A 20,791-nucleotide genomic window follows, 5' to 3' on the forward strand; every position below is an offset into this window, starting at 1 on the left:
TATCAGTCTGGTCCCACGGAATTGGGCAGTCCAGCACCGAAACACCAGGCAATTCTCTTATGAGCAAGAATACCAACAGCACCCTAGACACGTGTTTTAGCCTTGATGGGCCTCATCAGTGAGGTGAAACTGTACCTCTCGACGCACAGTGAGCAAGGGGTCCACTTCTGGACACACTGGGTAACTTAGAAGTTTTTAAACTTTCACAAAAAGGCCTGAAGACCCTCTACCGAGAATGAACATGGCCAAATAACCTGTTCTAAGGGAAGGTATCCACAGGAAGGTATCCACTCTGGAGGGTCTAGAACCACATTTTAGCTCACTGTTCCTTTCACAGAGGAGAAATATCATTTTGCCTAGCATTTCAGTGCTGGACTGCCCAAATGGCTGGGACCAAACTGATATACACATGGTCATTTTTCCTCTGTGAAAGGAAAACCTCAGATTGTATGCAAACATGCAGACTCCGTTCCACAGTCAAGAAGTGACCTTCAGAGAGCTAACTACACTGGCTCCCGGCTGCTGCAGCAATAATCCTGTAAATACTCCCGTTATTACAAACCTACCCGCCTGCAAACGCTTCAATACGGGGTCGGACCCACTGGGACGGCTACCGCTGCATTCGCGGACAAAATCTGACTTTGAAACACTGGTTCCCGGCCTGGGATTGCCAGCGCGCGGCTGGCTGCCATTGCTGTGCGGCCGATCTGCCCCTCCCCCCAGGGCTGCTACCAGCGCTAAGGCTCCGGAGACTAAGAGGTGGCCACAAGGGACGGACCGCACTGGTGCGCCCTGCGGAGGGTGGCAACAAGAGGCGGCTGCTCTCCTTCGGCACCAGCGCTCACAGGACAAGAGAACATCCTGTGCTCACGTGCGCCCCGCGATCCCCCTTCAGCGTCTGGTATCCAGTGTGCCCCCGGCTGAAGCCGCTGAGCTCCACGAAGGTTGCATGCGGCCCACAGCACCAATCTCCCCTATGCAGCGGCATTCCCCCCCCCCCGCCAGCGAGACTGCAGCAACCGGGGTTGAGACGTGGCACGACATGGGATCTCCTTGACGTGCTCCCCCGCCAGTGAGGGAAACGCCAGAGGGGCCCGGCACCGACAAGGTACGTGCAGGGGAGGTGGGGCCACCTCCTCTCCCCCCCCCCGACCACACCAACACCAGGGCTTACGAGACTTGCTGGAGACATCTGGCTCGCCCCGTTTTGAATATAGCTGAAGCACCGGACAGTGCCACACTTGGGAGAGCAGCAGGGTTGTTGTCACCCTGCGCCGGCGGGGGAGACCCAACCCCCCCCCTACACAGAGACTACACACATTCACCCCTCCTCCCAACCAACATAAGCACGCTGCGACCGTGGCGGGCGCCCTCACAACGAGACGGGCAGCCTCGGAGGAGGGATTCATACTCAGGAGGGGCACACTCTACAGCTCTGGACACCGCCTGTAGGCAGGCACAACTGTGGACACCCCTTATCGGCTGGCGGCATAGAAATTAGGGCCACGTAAGATCCCCCCCAACACCAACCCTCCTTGGGACGGCAACGTGAAATACCCAGACCTGACGCCACACCGGGTGCACTGACAGCGATATGGGAAAAGAAAAGGTCAAAAGACAAACCCTCCAAAGTAAAATGGACCTTTATACGGTTGCCTCCCCCCCCCGCCGGGAGACTCAGACCCCAAAAGAAGAAGGTGCCAGAGAGGAGCCCCACGACCATCCTATCTCTCTGACTGACCTCATGAAAGCGATTGGGGACTCGAGAACATCTCTGGAACTCAAAATTGGAGGCCTAACCACAGAGGTATCCCTCATTCGCCAAGATCTACGCAACCTGTCGGCTAGAGTCGGTGAAGCAGAACAAAGAGTATCAGGCACAGAAGACACGGTCCACCGACTGGAACAGCAATTAGCCGCAATCACCCAAAAGGTTACCCAGCTTGAATACCGTGCTGAGGACAGTGAAGGGAGGGCGCAACGCAATAACCTCAGGATATTAGGGATACCGGAGAAGGAAGAAGGCCCCAGCGCCAAACTTTTCCTGCAAGACTGGCTGGCTCATGTCTTCGCTCCAAAAAAACCATCCAGGTTCTTTTCCATTGAAAGAGCACACAGGGTGCCCACTGGAAGACCTACCCCTGGTGCCCCGCCTAGAACGATAATTGCACGCCTGCTGAATTATCGAGACTGCAACGCTATCCTACAAATGGCACGGACCTCCGGCCCAATCACATACAACGGCTACAGAGTTGGGTTTTACCCCGATTACACCAAGGAAGTCCAAAAGGCCTGCCAGTCGTTCGACTCAGTTAAAAAGAAACTCCAGTCGTTATCAATTAAGTATGCTCTGTTCTTTCCGGCAATGCTTAAAGTCCATTATGAGGGCACCACCCACCTGTTCCACAACCCTAAAGAGGCATGGGATTGGCTCGAAACACAAATCCTCAATGATCCTAGAGCACGACGCGCACCCCCTGACCCGTCCGCACAGAGACCCAGGCCCGGGCTGCCCTTGCCCCCTCTATCTCCGTCAGGCTTGGATGCCGGAACCACGCAGCATCTCGCCAACAGCACCACAGAGAATGGATGAGGCCTCTACCCCACGGGGCCCGACTTACTGCGTAACACCATGGGAACTTTAATCTAGCGGCAGCCGCTCAGCATGCAGTGTAAGCACTACCCCAGTCTGGGTCATCCCGAAGAAGTTTTCTAGTTGTAAGTTTAATGTTTGGGCGACGGGTGCTTCCAGTTTGGGGGGAGGGGGGGGTACAGGGTGGGGGGAGTTTTATGGGTTTAGGCAACCAGAATTACAGGATGAGAAGGCAAGACACCTACACATACTGGCACAGGAATCTTAAACTGTCCACTGGCGGGGCCAACGATATCTGCACTATCCAGCTTCCTGTCTGACAATCACATGGCTATCCCTAGACATCTCCCTTCGGCGAATACTCCTGGATACTCTGAAAACACACTAAACCATCAATAATCCTTCCAGAGGCCCCACTACGAGACCCACGCAGATAGAGCAAACACCAACAAGCTCTCCTTATTGTCCTGGAATGTTAATGGCCTTGGCTCCAGTGTGAAACGAAGATTGGTGCTCCAGTACCTCAATCGATACTCACCAGACATAGTTCTCCTTACCAAAACACACCTGATTGGCACTGAAAATAGCTTCTTCAGAAGATCCAACTACCCGCATACCTACCAGGCTGGATTCACTTAAGGTGCCCGGGGTACAATGATACTCGTCCATAGACTAGTCCCCCTGCAGGTCAGAAAAGTAGGGACCGACCCTCGGGCCGCTATGTGATACTGCTCGCGGACATCTGGGGCGAGAAATGGGGTCTGGTCGCAGTCTATGCCCCCCCACCCCATGCTCACGAAGGAACTACTGGTTGAACTGCAGAACTCGCTCCTGGAGGAGGAAGCCAACCTGTGGGTCATAGGAGGACTTTAACGAAGTGATGGATCTCACAGTCGACAGGTCCCATAGGAGGGCTGGGAAGGCCATCGCTTTTCGCGTTCACTGAGGCATTGGGGCAAATGGACACGTGGCGATCACTGCACAACGACGAGGCCGACTTCTCCTTTTTCTCCAGTGTGCACAAGTCATTTTCAAGAATTGATTATGCCTTCATCCCCCGAAACGCAACTCATAGGCTACCATCAGCTGAATTCCTAGCAAGAGGCATCTCGGACCACTCCCCACTCCTGATAACCATGAAAAATGCCTGCCGAGACCCGGATAGCAACTGGCGCCTGAACACATACCAGTTGCGGCTTCCCGAAATTGCAGAAAGACTCGAGAAAAAGACCACAGAATACTTCGAATTAAACAAAGACTCAGTGGAATGTCTGTTAGGCAGAAACCTGTGCAGTTCCCTTAGGGACCAAGTTTAGGAATACAGGAGTTAGCAGTAAACTCAATTGGTAGCAGTCTGCACCACCCAGATTTACCTGGTAGCTGTGGCTGAGCAGTCAGACTTCTCTCAAGAAGAGTTAGGCAGTATACAGAGCATACACAATAGGGCAGGTAAACACAGTAGAACAAGCAAACACTGACTAGAGCTTTGGTGTAAAAGATATATAATTATTTATTTAAAAACACATCTAAGAAAACACACTGGCACTAATCTCAAGCAAGTTCAAAAACACAGTCACTAAAGTATATACACTCCCATAAAAGAATATTAGACAAGTCTTAAGTAAAGCCCCACTTATTTTCAGACAGCGGTGAGCGCTTAACGCAGATGGCACTCTAATAATTCGGTTTAAAAGGGAGAGAAAGGCAGAGCATAAATTGAAACAGATCTCAACACTTTCAGAAGAACACAGCAAGAGAGGAAGGCAGAGTCAAACTGTAAAGTTCAGAAAGCCAGATCCACTTTAAGAGGATCAGAATGAAATGTGTCCAAGGTCACACGGTTGAAAAGTGCACAAAAGTCTCAAAGAGGTTCAGAAAGAAGTTGGACCAAAAGAAAGGGACCAGTTAGATGGTCAAGAGGCCAGCCCAGTCTAGAAGGTTAAGGATTTACTGTCACCTTGTAGCAATCTATAGAAAGGGAGGCCAGGCGGACACAGTACCTTGAAATGGTGAGAAAACTCCAGCGGGGGCAGTTGTTCCTGGCAGCGGTTGCGAGTCAGTGCTTCGTCCGGCAGAAGAGAAGATCTCGGTGGGGAGGAAAGCAGGAGGTCGTCGTGCTGCCAGGGAAGAAACCAGCCGCGGAGTTTCTCGATTCAAAGGAGTGGTCCTTTCTTTCGCGGTTCAGTGATAAGTGGGTATCCAGTTGCCGGGGTGCTTGGCACAGGCAATTCGACCACTAGACGTTCTGGTAGGCGAAAAGGAAAGCAAACTGGTTGTCCAAACCAGCTCAAGGGGAAGAGACTCTCCGGCAAGAAGATCTCCTCTGTCGCCGGGAAGTGGTGAGACGGTTCAGTAGGGCTCCACCGGTGGTGTCGTCGTTGCAGGTCGGCTCAGTTTCTCCCTCTTCGGATTCTCAGGTCCTGTGGCGACTTCTGAAGTTCCAGTCCCAAAAGCCCTACTTTTATGCAAGAAACCCCCATTCATTCAGCCTATCTGTCAATCAAACATGCTAAGTGGTGAGCCGGCCGGCTCACCACTTGGGCCAATCACACAAGAGTGCGACTTGAGTTGCCAAGGCAACTCAGTCCAGGGTGCCTAAACCCCCTCCCACACCCCCTGTGGTACCCAGACAGAGTGGCACCACTTTTGGAGGCTTCTGTGGAGAAGCCTGCCAAAAAGTGGAACAAAGGGCTCGACGTGGGTTGGAGTCACAGAAGAGAACACAAATGCCATTTTAGAATCGAGCTCTGGCAAAAAATACCAACCAGTGAATTAATATTAAATAAATAACCCGGCGGTATGTTCGAGGCTATAGGAATTAAATAAGTAAAGTTGGTAGCCTCGAACAATGGGAAAATCCCATAGAGATATGTTCACAGTCGAATATAAAAAGTAGAATCCACTGCCACCAGCCAAAACTCGATCAGGGGGGACAGAGACGTGCCCCCTCGAATAACAGACCCCAGGGCAATCGAATTGCCCCGACCAGTATGTCCACAATATGATGGTTTGTACTGGTTTCTGTTCATAATTTTGGACTAGTAAAGCCAATGGTGACTTTACATGCCCTGGGAGACAGCACTGAGGGTGCTGTGTAACACACATAGTAAAAACACATGAGACCCTATGGAGTAAAAGACCCCATGGCCCATAAAACACAATAACAGTCAAAGGAACCCCTCAAATCATGTCCAAGAGTGAGGAAAAGAGACTCACTCTTGGCAGGAGAAAAAAACAAACTCCAGAAATCCAGCAAAGCTGCTGGGGGACTCACTAGGTTAGGAAATTAAGCCTAAACAAAGAATTCTCCCTAACAATGTCCGATCTCGATATGGGAGGCATATAAAACCGTCCTCCGAGGAGAAGCCATCTCAGCTGTATCTGCCCACCGGAAATGACACGCCCAAAAGATCAGGGAGGCAGAAACGCAAGTACAAGAATGTGAACGACAACTCCTGGCACATAACACCCACAACGCTAAGGAAGCCCTGATTACAGCTCAGGAAGCCCTCAGCAATATAGCACTGGATAATGCACTGGCTGGTCCGGAGCCAAATCTATGAAAAAGGGGACAAGGCAAATAAAACCCTGGCCTGGCTTGAGAAACAGGAACAAAGCAAAGGACATGTGCTAGCTATCAGATCTCCGGAGGGGACAATGTTGACGGAAGACTCTGACATAGTGGAAACATTCGCTGCCTACTATAAGAAACTCTATACTCCACCAACCAAACACCCCACACTAGAGCCCTCTCGCTTCCTCGACCGGATTGAGATCCCGAAAACTGTCACAGCAACAAACAGATCTCCTTGACACTGAAATTACTGAGAACGAAATCCAGGAGGCACTCGCACAACTCCAAGCTGGGAAAACTCTGGGCCCCAATGGGTTCCCAACGGAGACCTGGAAATGCCTAGGTGGCACACTATCGGCTCACATGCATCGCATGTTCCTACGCAGTAAGGAGCAGGGCACACTCCCCACGGACCTCAGGAGGGCATGCATAGTAGTCATACATAAAACTGGAAAGCCTCCAGAAGAATGTGCCTCCTACTGCCCTATTTCAGTGATCAACGGAGAAGCTAAGGTCCTCGCCAGGGCACTAGCCAACAGACTGCTCAAGGTGATTGAGACACTCGTCCACCCAGATCAATGTGGATTCATGCCCAACAAATCCACCCGCATGAACTTACGTAGAGTTCAACTAGCCCTGAGCAGAGCCGCGGAAATACCATCACCACTGGCCCTCTTGGTGGTGGACTTTGAGAAGGCATTTGACTCTGTAGGGTGGGATGCCCTATGGGCGATCATGGCCCGAATGACCTTTGGACAAAGCTTCATCTCGTGGTTTAAACTCCTCTATACATCCCCAGAAGCCACTGTGAGGGTCAACGGAAAATCCTCCAGACCATTCCCTCTGGGCCGAGGGACCAGGCAGGGGTGCCCCCCTGTGCCCGCTTCTCTTCCTCCTTGCTATCGAGCCACTAGCAATCGAATTTAGATCAAACAAAAATTGGTCCGGATTCGCCTGGCCAGGGGGAGGAGAGGATCGGCTCTCGCTGTACGCAGACGACCTCCTTATATACCTTAGTAACCCGATCACCTCATGCCCGACTTTATCCCTTATCCTTAAGGAATACCAAACCTTCGCCGGCCTAAAGTTAAATGAGGCCAAAACCATTTTCTTCCCGATCCAGGGAGGCGAGTCTGCGATCCCAGAGACCTGCCCCTACCATGTCTGTATCAGGGAATTTAAATACCTGGGCATACGCATTGGCCCCACCCTAGATGGGTTCCTTCAACTCAACCTACAACCTGTATTAGAGCGGTTTAACAGAGATGTCCCCCACTGGCAGTCACTCCCCCTATCACTAATGGACAGGGCGGTGCTGTTTAAAATGAGGACACTCCCAAGACTCCAATACATTCTCCAAAATGCCCCGCTTCCCATACCCCATGAAACCTTCACACTCATAGATTGGAATCTCTGCACACTGCTATGGGGTGGGAAACAACCCAGAATCGCCCTCGATACACTCCAAAGATCAGTATGGGAGGGAAGCATTGGTCTACCCTGTATACGCACATATTACCTAGCGTCACAGATAGGGGTGGTAAATGACTGGTTGCACGCAGACCCTACACTACCACACATCCGCATTGAAATAGAGACCATGCTCTCAGTCCCACCTCTACAGGTCTTGTATGCTACCAATAACCAATTCCCAACACTATCGAGAATGTCACGCCACATCCATCACACCTGAAGAGATGCATGCACACAATCTGGTTGGCTGGAAGGCAAAACCAACACTATCCCAACCCATATGGCACAATGCATATCTCTCGGAAATAGTGAAAATGGGCTCTTTTGAACACTGGGGACAAAACGGATAACCACACTAGCGCACGTGATCCAAGAGGGCCGCCTTCTAAGCCTTAATACACCATGCAAGATAAATTTGGCTTGGCACCTATGGACCGGTTTGAACATGCACAACTCACTCATGCCATACGCACCCAGTTCCCAGACACAACAACCATACCCCCTGTTCCCCCATAGAGACTAATGTTCTCCCGCAACTAATCCTCTCCAAAGTCACCTCCACCCTCTACTGGGCCCTTAACTCCTTCGGGGCTAAACCACTCGATAGGATGAAGGAAAGGTGGGAAGGAGACCTGGGTAATCTGGAACCAGAGGACTGGATAGATGCACTAATGTCCCCCCGAGAGATTGGGATAGAAGCCAGACTCAGACTAAAACAACTTAGAATACTCCACCGCTCATACCACTCACGTACAGCCATGGCCTGATGGGGAGGGACCGAGGATGAGACAAGAATTCGATGCAAGCGAGAGCCAGCCACCTTTTACCACATGATTCCGGACTGTCAAGTATTACAAGTCTTCTGGTGGGACTGCATTAATGCAATCTCCACCATCCTAGCGACACCAATTCCTCTTGACCCTAAAATGACACTCCTGGGCATCTGGGGAGAAGTGGACCTGACAAAGTACGAAAAAATATTTCTTGCTGTGGCGTTGGGTGCGGGGAAAAGGCTTATTGCCGCAAACTGGGGCTCTGCAGACCCACTAAATCCGAACCGTTGGAGTAATTAACTGAACAGATGCTCAGCTCTGGAACGCAGAATCTACAATGCGCAGGGTTTCCCCCGTAAATTTGAAAAGATATGGGGTAAATGGCTCGATGCTCACTGAGAATCATCCCCTCCCCATTTCCCTCTCTCTCCCCTCTCCTCCTCGCCCTTCCCCTTCACCCTCCCCTCAACTCAACGACAAGACGCAACCAGTGTTGCCAGCAATTACCTGTTTTCCGATTGTATCATTGCTTCTTTGTCCTGTGCCGCCTTTGCTACTGACAATGCTGCCATGTTTTTCAGACGAATGCCTATGTTTTTATTTGTGTTGTTGTTGTTCTGTTTAAATCCAAATAAACAGAGTTATTAAAAAAAAAAAGAAGTGCCCTTCACAGACTTTCAGAGAGTCAGAAACCCAGGTAACCCACTGATCAACAGTCTTTTTCTGTTCACTAAATCTTTTCAAGTATTTGGCAGGTGTCTTCCCGGAGTACCTGATCAGAGGCATTCATCTTCTGCATACGACATGCCATCCGAATGCTTTCAAACAATCCACAGTATCATTCTGTTCATCATACATACTCGCAAAGTCCTTATGCATTCTGGGATGAGAAAAGCTGGAGCCATTCCCATGAAACCCTAAAACAGAAGAAGCAGAACCCAAAGACATCCTCTCCAATTCTAACTGGGGTCTATAAACCCTTTCTTGTGGTTTCTCAAGGAAAGCTCTTTCTCGAACATTTCCATTTTGTTTGTCCCTAAATCAATTTCTTTTTTTGTGATTTTTGCCCCCCCCCCTCTAACCTAAGGTTAGAAGAATATGTTGGACACATTCTAGTCGGAGAGGAATGAGGACTGGGAAGAGAGGAGGGAGGTACCCCTTCTACTTCCTCACCATCTCTTCTGTCAAAGGGCACGGCAGTGACTGTCATGAACCGTCGTCTGCGTCCCTTCTGGACATCCTGGTCCCTGACCCATAGGGGATTGAATACAGTGATCTTTCCAACATGGCCGCTTGAAACGGAATGCTCCTGGCCAGTCTCTACGCTCCACGCTCTACAAAACAGACACACCCCACGGATCTGCGCGTCTCAATGCTACCGCTTGCTGTAGTCGGACGTGTGTTGCCGGAGTACAATGTCGTATTGTCATCAACACACCTGAGCCAGCAGGTAAGTTATATGTGTTTTTTAGTTAAGTACACAGCAGGAAAACCGGCACATCCTTGCCAGCCAGCTCTCTATCTCCAACTGCTCCCCAGGGAACACATATTCAGATGACAACACTCGAAACACAGCGACATCACCTCATTCCACTGACATCACCACTCCAGGGAGGTAAATGGATAGAGGGAAGACACAGGAGGGCAGACACTCATAACACTTCTCCCTCCCTTCATTTAATAATAGGAAAGCACCAAACATTGGTAGAGTCTTAGTCATTCCTACACACAAAGTACCATCCTACACAATACCAATACAAATACAAATACGCGTGGCCACCACGTACCTGCCCCAGCAACACCCAAGCTCATATGAACGCGAGACCTAACCCCAGGAAACGGTCCACATGAAGCCCATTCACACACCAAGGCCAACAACAGAGCACAAACACTCCACACTACCATAAAGGTACAAAAGCGCACTGACACCACTGAAAACTAGCTCCCCACTAATAAAACCCAGAAGCACAAAGTAGGCGGAAACACAACCTTGCTCAACGACACCTACCCAAAAGGAACACAGATCCAACCAACAGTTTAACTACACACTGTCCACCAATAAACTCACAAAAGAGGAACCCACTGACATGTAGTAAGGGCTGCATATCCCTTCAACTGAACTGGAATACAACTCGAGGAACAAAACAAAAAAACAAGCACTCCACCTGCTTCAAGCTGCCCCTTGAAGCCTAGGGCCTGCCACACCCCAGCGTCCCCAAAAACGGATATACTACCCAACAACCACGACCCTTTAGTGCACCTACATCCTGCCACCCTGGTCTGCACCCCAGGGCACCAGGGCTGCCACCCCCGGGCACTAACCCAACTCAAAAGAGCAACCACCGGGCACTAAGCCAACTCAAATGAGCAACAACAAGCACAACTAACAACATCCGTTCCCAAAACTCCCTAAATCAGGGAACACATTAACTCTGACCACAACCAAAACTGAAAATACTATGCAAATCTAGTCCCTGTGAAACAACGCACAAGCTCACAAAAACTGGTTAGTGCCAACTGTTTCACTGGCTGTAACTGCTTGTTCAGTGTGAAGCAATAACTTAGTTTGGGCTGATGGCAAACATAGGTGATTTATTAATTGGCTTCCAAGTCAGGGAACACAACATCCTGCCCATAGCCAAACCCTCCTAACTGACCCCACCCGCCACCCGCCTTCCAGACCCATAGCCTTTATAGATCTCTGGTCACCCGACCAAGGATGGTTTGAGAAAACCCCAGACTATAATGTTCATGGTGACATATGCTGACATACTCCCGGTTGAGCGTGACCTGACAGAGGGCGGGGACCCCTTTCAAAAAAAGTGTTTCCGGTATCATCTCATCATCTCATCAGTCGAGGTGCATAGGCCCTCCACCCGCACAAGGGCTTCCATTCCCATAAAACAGTCCATTGTACAGTCTGGATCAGGCTGGTTTGGTTCCACTGGGTTCAGGCCTGCAGCTTTGCTTCTATAACCCTGAAGCGGATGGAGAGGGGTGCTCTTAGTCTCTACGTATCACGCGTCCCTTAATATGTGACTTTAGCCAAAAGTCGGGAAGGGTCAGTCTAATTTGACAAGGCCACTACACAGTTCTTGTCAAGAGGGGGGTGAAAGTCCCTCAGGGCTGAAGGAGAGAGGGCAGAACCAGTATCAATTTTGTGGGGGGCAGGAGCCTCCAAAAAATGGCCATGATTCCCAACAACCTCCTTGGTGCCATAATGTGCATGGTTATACCATTGCTTTCTCTGTCCTTATTTCAGATGTCGGTTGCTTGTCCGAATTTTGTTTCCGCTTATGGGAGGACGGGGCCCGCAGTGAGGGACCAAGGAGATCGGTAAAACAAGAATGTGTAGAAGAGTCCGGGTTAGCACTAAATCACTGCAGAGAACAGATGACCACCATAAACAAGCCGGCGAGACACTGAGAGGCATGACCCCAGGCCTCCTGCCTGTCTCAATAGAAGGGGCTGCTTGGAGAGAGCAGTGCCTGGAGCCACCAGACTCCATAGCAAGAGGGGAACCGCCGTGTTGGAGAGCAGATGCCGACTCTAAAATGTTATGGCAAACCCCACTGGGCTGCCCACCGTCACATAACCAAATCATCTATACCGTCAGGTAATGCAAGGGAAACAGCACCCATTCCACCACAAAGCACTGTAAGGGTGCAGAAGGAAGAGACTGACCCACAGCAGGCATAATGATTGGAATAGACTTTTTATTAGCCCAGAAAATAAAGAGAAAACCTAACTTTCCCTATCTTTATGAGGGGTTTCCCTGCCCTCAACTAAAATACAAAATGGGTCTGTCAGAATGTTCTTGTAAACTAAAGAGTCCACCGTCCTGTGTGTCTCTAATTCTGTCCCTTACACTTATAACTAAACTAAAAGGCTGTATCAATGTTTCTGGTCCAGGTGAATGAATCTCTTCTCCTGGATGGGTGGCACAGTTCTGGTTGCAAGTTCTTAACAAGGGGTAATGGACTTCCTTCCCCTGGTCCCAATACTTCACAAACAAAGGACTGCCAATTCTATACCACTCTGTAACAGACAGTTCATTGTTTCATCACACCTGGATCACTTGTTTCCAACACAATACTGGCCTTGCCAGGGGAATCGCTCCCATCCCCTGGCCTCAAGATTCCATACTCCATTCTCTCATTTGCCAAGAAAATGACTCCCTTCTCTTGACTGTGGCTTTTCTCCAACCTGGGGGAATTACTCCCTTCCCCATGCTTCGTGTCATTTCCCTATGGATGTAGCACTACCAGGAGAATTACTCCCTTCTCCTGGTATCTTGGCTTTAAAGTCAGTTTACCCTCAGTGATACTCAGGGGGAATGACTTGCTTCCCCTGATGATCCTTGTTTCACAGTTTTTTTCTTTCTTTCTCAACAGTTTATATACAAGTATGATCCAGGTTTCCTCCGTATAGCCAACTTGGTCTCCTTGCAAGTACAGCCATGAAGAAGTTGACTTGCATCTTTCTCCTTGTTTGAGTGCGGGTCCAAGACCAGTATGTCTCAGTCCTTATAATTTGGCAGACTTGTTTCACTCTCCTGCCAAGTACTGCCACAAGGAGGATGACTTGCCTCTGTGTAAATGTTTGGGTCCCACACCCTTCTTGTTTGTTTATTGGGGTTTCCTCTACCCAGTTATATGTCACTGGTGCAACCTTAGCACCTTTCTGCCTCTCCAGTGTGCCTTTAGCTGTCTGCTCGCTATAGGCCATGAGGGTGCTACCTCTGCCTACCTTGTGACTGTCCCTGTGCCTCCTCCGGCTTTCTGGTATCGCCCAATATCTTGCTTCGGGACATTGCCAGGGCTTTCTGGGGCTGGACTCTCTGTTTCCCCGGGCTATCACTGGCAGATTCTGCAGTCATCTGGCGTCTCCTGTTCTCGGGCTGCTCAGCTTTACTTCTTCTGAGCAGTTGATGCAGCGCCGCTCCTGCAAACCTTTCCAGGAAGCCCTGGGGCTTCCCGCCTGCATCCTCCGTCTGTTCCCGGACATGGTTAGAATCTCCTGCGCTGCAGATCCCTTGCACCCAATGCCTCACTTGGCTGAATTCGACAAAAGGTCTAGTGCTTTGTTGACCTTTATATGATGTTGCAGGCATACTCTTGATGAAAGGGTTAAGTCCTTCTTCTGTGTCCCGGGTATGATATTCATCGTTCCGCAGTGCCAACTCGTCTCAGTTCTAGATCTACATGGATCTAATAGGTTCTTTTTTGTCCTAGTACTTCCCAGATAGTCAAGATCTTGGGTCTTACAATAATACATGTTTCTACAAGGTACTGAACTCTCAGAATAGGAGAAGGAAGCGTGAGGCTGTGTGAGGCTGTGTGGTTGTGGTGTGGTGTCCCGGGGCATACCCTAGATGGCTGTCCCTGTTCCCAAAGGGGGAGTCTCTCCACATGAGATGCTGTTGAAGAGTAGGAAGACCATTTAATGAGAAACTGTCAAAGGTGTTAAGAGCCAAAAGCGCAGAGTGAACCAAGCGTGGGGCACTCTAAACCCTAATAAAACAAGAGAACAACTGAAAATAAAAAGGGGGTGTATACAAGAATATCTCAAAGAAACCATTGATAAGCGTCATTGTCAGAAAGACCAACACACTCATAACAACTTTGAAGGTCTGGAAAAAATAGCAGAATTTTTTTTTCCCGGACCGGCAAAGCACAAGTCTGCCGGCACGGGCACTAATCTACCAGCAGGCCTAACCTGCCGGTAGTTCAGGCCCCTACCAGCAGATAAATGCCAGAATCACGTGCACCGGTATTACCGGATTCTGGAAATCTCATCCCATGGGGTCCTATAGAACTACATGGGAATGGGAACTTATCGTCACTCCGCCACCTGTAATATCCTGGTAAGAACGACAAACACACAATGAGGCCGCAAGTCTTTGAACAGTTGGGAGGAGCTACATGAGCTTATGAAAAAAATCTGAGAAAGGCATCAGACGGAGATACCATTAGGAACAGACTTTCTAAAAAAGAGACATTTGCATATTGAATATGGGTGTATAACAATAAAGACCTCAGAGAAAGCCTAAAGACAAATGGCCAAGCGGTGACAACCAGATGGTAGGTTCAAGTAGATTTACGTTTGGACTGAGGTCCTTTTTGAGTTGACGACAGACAAGCACCTTTAATTTAAATAGGTAGGGAATCCCCCTATGGCGTTAGGATGAGATAGGCCCGTTTTTCTTATTGAATAAAAGATCAGAATGTCTTCTATATATCCGACTCCTCTTTCCGATTCACGACAAAAGTAATTACTGCAACTCATCTCATTGTCCAAGGGTTGGTGAGCTGCACATTCTATTACGGCTATCCGGTTAGGTAGCATAATGGCATCCAAAAGGGCTTTTATGCAATGATGATTTGGGTTGTCTCTGTGGCAGAAGTCAGGTAGTGAGCAGGACTTGCAAGGGGTTGCACCTCCTCCACTTCTTGGTAAGTAACCCACTACCAGTTGTAGCTTGCCCTGGGGCCGGGTACGGTCTTGCTAGTCGGTGGCCATCCTCCTTTCACTGGACCTTTCACTTTGAAGGTTCAAGCTCTGCTCTTGCATCACCTTCCTCTTTATTTCCACAGGTCTCTCCAGGGCCACAGGTTCTTCGAAAGTCCAGAATAATTACTGAAGATTCCTTTGCAGCTGTTGTGCTACCTCTGTGTTGTTTCTGAAACTCAAAGTAGTTACCAGAAAACAAAACTATTTAACAGGGATCAGGATTGAAAGACAGAGGTAGAAATGTTTGAGGGAGAAAAGACCAAAGATTATTTTTCCGAAATAACCCTCGGTCCTTTCTCCCTTGAACATTTTAGACTTGGCCCCACCCCCAACTCCCCTTATTTACCTTGCTTCCGACTTGTCGTGTCCCTGCAACGCCTGTTCACTTTCACTTCTGTGATCGGGAACCGGCGCCGCAGGGTCCTTTCCTTTTTTTTGGGGGGGGGGGAGCTGCGGGGGACACCCCCGCATCTACCACTCACAATATAGTGAACACGGGTGCGGGGCACAACCCTGCAGCCCCCAGCACTGAACTTTTCGGCCGTACAGAATTTTCGACGACTGAAATTCGGCCAAATCACGCATTCTGTCATTTTTTATCGGTCATATTGGCTGATTCCATTCAACAGTATCATTGAAATCCTTTTTTAGCTCATGTGCTGTTTCCTCTATACTACACCCGGTACAGCCACCAAGTGTAAACCTGTAGGTATGTCTACCGTCTTATTAAGCTCATCAGTACTTACTCCCTGGTTAGTTGTGATCACCGCTGTTGTGGCGACTGATCCATTAAGGAACCAAAAGGAGGTCCTTTGCATTTCCCATTCCACTTGTCTAGGGAGTGAAACAGAGTGAAACTATCGTTGAGATCACGAATCCATCCCACACCCCCAAACCCCTCTATCAAGATGTTATGTACCTGCAACAGCACCAGGGCCATGATTCAACATCCAAGAAAGTTACCACATGACACAAATTATATTTTCAACCAGGCGTGTATCGGCATTACAGCCTGTAACTCACTTAAGGGAAGGTAACAGCTTGACATAGAAACAAACAGTAGAGGATCAAAGTTGTTGGGCAACTTAAAACTTTTCCCATTCACTACTTCAGTACTACAATGCACTTGCACTGTGTTGTATGCATCCAAGTGGGAATATTGAAATATATTCACCTCTTCTTCTATTTGTACGAGTTCTTTGGAGTTTTAAAGGGAGATGGATCAGGGGTCTCCCTCATGAGAGTATGTACTCATCCCGAGAGTGAGTTACTGAAGCTAGCTTGGCAATTGGATCTGCATAGTCATTGCTGCAACTCACCTTATTGTCCAAGGGTTGGTAAGATGCACATTGTATTATGGCTTTTGCGCAAAGACCATTTTTGATTGGCAGCCCTTCAGAGGTCAGAAACCCTCATTGCTTCCACAGCAAACCAAAATCATGGGCCACCGCAAAAGCATACCTTGAATCTGTGTATATGTTCACTGTTTGCTGCTCTGCAGTTTGTATGCTCTAGAGAGTGCTACTAACTCTGCTACTTGTGCTGAGGGTAGTTTTCCACTTTTCAGCACTTTTCCTGGGGCACACATGGCATACCCCACCACCAATTTACCATGTTCATCTTGATAACCACCCACAACGTATATTAAGTCTACATTGAGTGAGGGAGTGTCTGTTAAATAACCCAAGGGCATTAAAAGAGAGTCTGTAATAGCCACACAGTTATGGGATTCTGTTCTGTGAGGGGTGGGAGCAATGACTGGATTCAGCGCTGGACATTGGGTCAGGTTAACATTGAAACCGTTCAACAACAGGACCTCATACCTGTTGGACTTGGACACAGATGTGTTGTGTTTTCATTTTCAATAATAATGACACCCCAGAGTTAGCCACAGCTACTTCCAGAGAGACCTTAACACAATATTCTTGCACTGCTGTTGCTGCTGTAGCTACTGACCAGAAATAAGGCAGCATACAGGCTAATACCGGATCACGTTCCTTACTGTAATACGCTACAGGCCTTTGATGCAACTTGTTTCTGTGTCAGTACACCGTGGGTGAATCCATTCCTCTCACGACATTACAATGTACATTTTCTCTTACAGTCTGGTAGACCTTGTCTCGGAAGATAGCTCACGGGCAACGTGCTTGCCTTGGAAGCAAGACGTCACGGAGCACCACAGGTTCGATCCCCGGGTCCGCGCTTAGAAACCTCTGAGTATTACGCACGTTATCAATAACCTATCGTACCCAAAGCAGGTGCCTCAATCAGTTTCCTTTTTATGTTAGTGAATGCCTCTGACTTCTGGTGACCATTGTAAAGGTTCTATAGTGTTAACTCTTGTATAGTATTGTAAGGGCTTTATCATTTCTGCATAACCCAGGTTGACCAACAGTGCACCCAAAAGTAAAGACTTTTAAAAGAAAGTTATTTAAAACACAGGTACCATCTACAGTAGCCCACGTTGCCTAGAAAGGCTCTCATTCTCATTTTGTGTAATGTCTCTTTTCTTGAGGAGGCTATCACTTGATAACCCATTATAATATGTCCTAAATAGTGTACCTTTTTCCTACACAGTAGTCATTGTTTTCTTTGAGGCTTTCTGACCTTTATTTGCCAAAGCAGTAAACAGTACCGATGTGATGTGTCCATTTTGCAAACCTCATTGAAAAGGGAATCTAGTAGGTCGTTCTTGTACTGCACCAATACTGAATTGCCTGGAAACCTGATGTCTTTCTTTAATTGCTGGGAAAACAGGGTAGGGAACTCAGTGCATACTGCGAGAACAGAGTCCAGATGTATTGGATGCTCCTATGGGAAAAACCTAAAAAGTTGTGACTGTCTTTATGCAGAGGAACAGAGAAAAAAGCTAAACACAAATCCTCCACTGCGAAATGGGTTGCATTTGGAGGTATACATGATAAAATGGTAGCTGGGCTGGGAACAAAAGGATGGAATAAGCGCTTAATTCACGGTATGCATCTTGCACTTATCTGTATATATTTCTAATGGGCTTCTCAACAGGCCATATTGAAGTGTTGGAGGGACTGGTGGTGGAAATAATGATAGCTTGCTTCAAAAATGGTTCAATAACTGGAGTAGTACCTTCTTCCACTCCGGTATCAAGAGATACTGGGGAATGTGCAGCAATCGAATAGAAAGGTCAACTTCAATCGTTATAGGTTCAGCGTTCTGAATTTACCCAACTTCAATATCATGGACAGACCAGAGGGACTATGGTATGGAGTCTATTAATCTTTCAATTTGACTGACCATTGCCTTGCTGCTGACTTTGCGTCTCGTCAGTTGGGATTCGGACAGCTGCTAAAACTACTTCTGTATTCTGGGTAGTGACACTCAAACACCCTTTTTGGAGTGCACTAAATAGTGAACCTAAGCTTACATAGCAAACCACTACCTGATAAACTAACAGGGCTGGAAGTGATAAGAAGGAAAGTTATAAGTTATACTATCTAAAGTGACTGCAAGGGGTTCTGTAACTTATTTTACTACCAGAATGTTAGAGATTCCTACTTCTTTCACTATAGCTGTGAATAATTGTACATTGGGAAAACATTCAGAACGTGTGGTGGATATGCTAGCACCAGTAGCAAACAAACAAACAAGTTACTTTCTTACCTGGTAACGTTCTTTCGATGGGATGGTCCGACGATGTATTCCATATATATGACAGGTAATGTCCACAGCTGTGCTGCTTCGGAAAATCTTCGGCATCTGCGTCCTGCGTCAATGACGTCGATGCGCCATCCCCGAGGACCACCTCCAACGGCCGACGTCACCCGATGTGATAAGTAGGATGCACTACGCCCACAGCCTCAGTTATAGTTTTTTCCCCACAGAACGTGTGCAACCAGTTTTCTGCCAGTCAGACACACAAGGCCTTGCGGAACGCAAGCTGCAATCGCAAAAGAAATTCTGCAGCGGGGAAGGTAGGGAGGGAGCGATATGGAATACGTCGACGGACCATTCCATCGAAAGAACGTTACCAGGTAAGAAAGTAATTTGTTCTTTGAGGGGATTGGGTCCTCCGACGTATTCCATATCTATGACAGACTCCCAAAGCAGTACCAAGCAAGGAGGTGGGAAAAGAATTTAGAACACAAATTTAGCATGCCCAATCAAATTGCGGAATATAGGACTGCCTTGCCAAAGGCCAGATCCTGCCCTCTGATGGAATCGAGGGAGTAGTGACGTACAAAAGTATGTACTGACGCCCAGGTGGCTGCATCACAGATGTGACAAATAGGAACACCCCTCTGCAGGGCAGTAGACGCAGCCACTCCCCTGGTAGAATGGGTCTGCAAGCCAGCCGGAGGGTCCTTACCCGCCAAGCGGTAACACTCGGAGATAGCTAAAATAATCCGAGACAAAGTCTGTTTCGTCACAGCTTGTCCCAAACGCTTTCCAGCGTAACCAATGAAAAGTTGATTGTCCACTCTGACCCGGGACATGCGTGAAATATAAAAGCTCAACACTCTCCTAGGATTAAGCCTATGGAGCCTCTCCTCTTCCTTACCAGGATGTGGAGGAGGATAGAACGCCGAAAGAACAAACTTCTGGCTCAAATGAAAATCCGAAACCACCTTCGGAAGAAAAGAAGGACGAACTCTAAGGACAACCCTGTCCTTATGAAACACAGTGAAGGGTAGCTTAACTGAAAGTGCCTGTAACTCACTCTGTGAGCGGAAGTAACCGCAACCAAAAACACAGTTTTAAGAGTTAGCCGTCTCAAAGGGCAAGAATGTAAAGGCTCAAACGGAGCACCCATAAGAAACTTAAGAACAAGGTTCAAATCCCAACCGGGCACCAGAAAAGGAGACGGAGGGAACACATTAGTGAGCCCTTTTAAAAACTGAGAAATTAAAGGAGTCTTAAAATAGGAACATTCTTCAGACAAGCGCTTAAAGATGGACAGCGCTGCCAGGTAACCTTTAATGGTCCCCACTTGCAAGCCCCTGTGGGCCAAAGAAACCAAAAAAGACAGAACCATGGGAATGTCACATTCAAAAGGATCCACATTCTTAACTCTGCACCAGTCGCAGAACTATCTCCAACGGCAATGGTACAGAGACTTTGTTGCCGGCCGCCTGGCCGAGAGCAACACCTCCATCACGTCTTCAGAGAGGTCCCAATCCTTATACCTCAACCTCTCAGAAGCCAAGCGTGAAAGTTGAGGGATCTGACCTCTGGATGGAGAACCTGACCCCCCCTCCCGTGAGAGCAGATCGTCTCGGTAGGGAAGACGACGTGGAGGGCAGATGGACAAGTCGAGAAGGTCCGGGTACCACGTCCTCCGGGCCCACGCCGGAGCTATGAGGATCATCCGGGAACCGAACCTCCGTAACCTCTGCAGTACTTGTGGATGACGGGGACTGGAGGAAACGCGTACAGCAGTGGGAATGACCACTCCACCACAAACGTGTCTCCTAAGGCTCCTTTTGGAGGAAATTCACGCGGGCAAAACCTTTCGCACTTCCGGTTGACACTGGAGGCGAAGAGATCTACTTGAGGGGTCCCCCAAAGGGCGAAGATCTCCAGGAGAATCTCCTGAGCCAGCTCCCACTCGTGAGAGATCGTGCTCTGCCTGCTCAGAGCATCCGCCGTCTCGTTGTCGTCTCCGGCCAGATGAACCGCCGAGATCGAAACTTCCTGCTGGATGGCCCAGAACTCGAGCTGTATCGCCTCCCTGCACAGAGGAAGTGACCCTGCCCCTCCCCCCCTTTTTGTTGAGGTAGTGCATGGCCACCGTTTTGTCCATTGGAATCAGGACACTCTTTCCTCACACAGTCAGCAAAAAAGCCTTCAGGGCAAGCATGACGGCCCTCAGCTCCAACAGATTGATAT

General features: G+C 48.7%; 1 protein-coding gene across 2 annotated transcripts in view; it reads right to left on the reverse strand.

Moving 5' to 3' along the window:
* ACCS (1-aminocyclopropane-1-carboxylate synthase homolog (inactive)) overlaps positions 1-20,791 on the reverse strand; it is a 1,238,632-nt gene that overhangs the window by 859,342 nt on the left and 358,499 nt on the right. The window lies entirely within an intron of this gene.

Source organism: Ambystoma mexicanum, chromosome 11, assembly GCF_040938575.1.
Source record: "Ambystoma mexicanum isolate Mex_15411 chromosome 11, UKY_AmexF1_1, whole genome shotgun sequence".
Lineage (NCBI taxonomy): Eukaryota > Metazoa > Chordata > Amphibia > Caudata > Ambystomatidae > Ambystoma > Ambystoma mexicanum.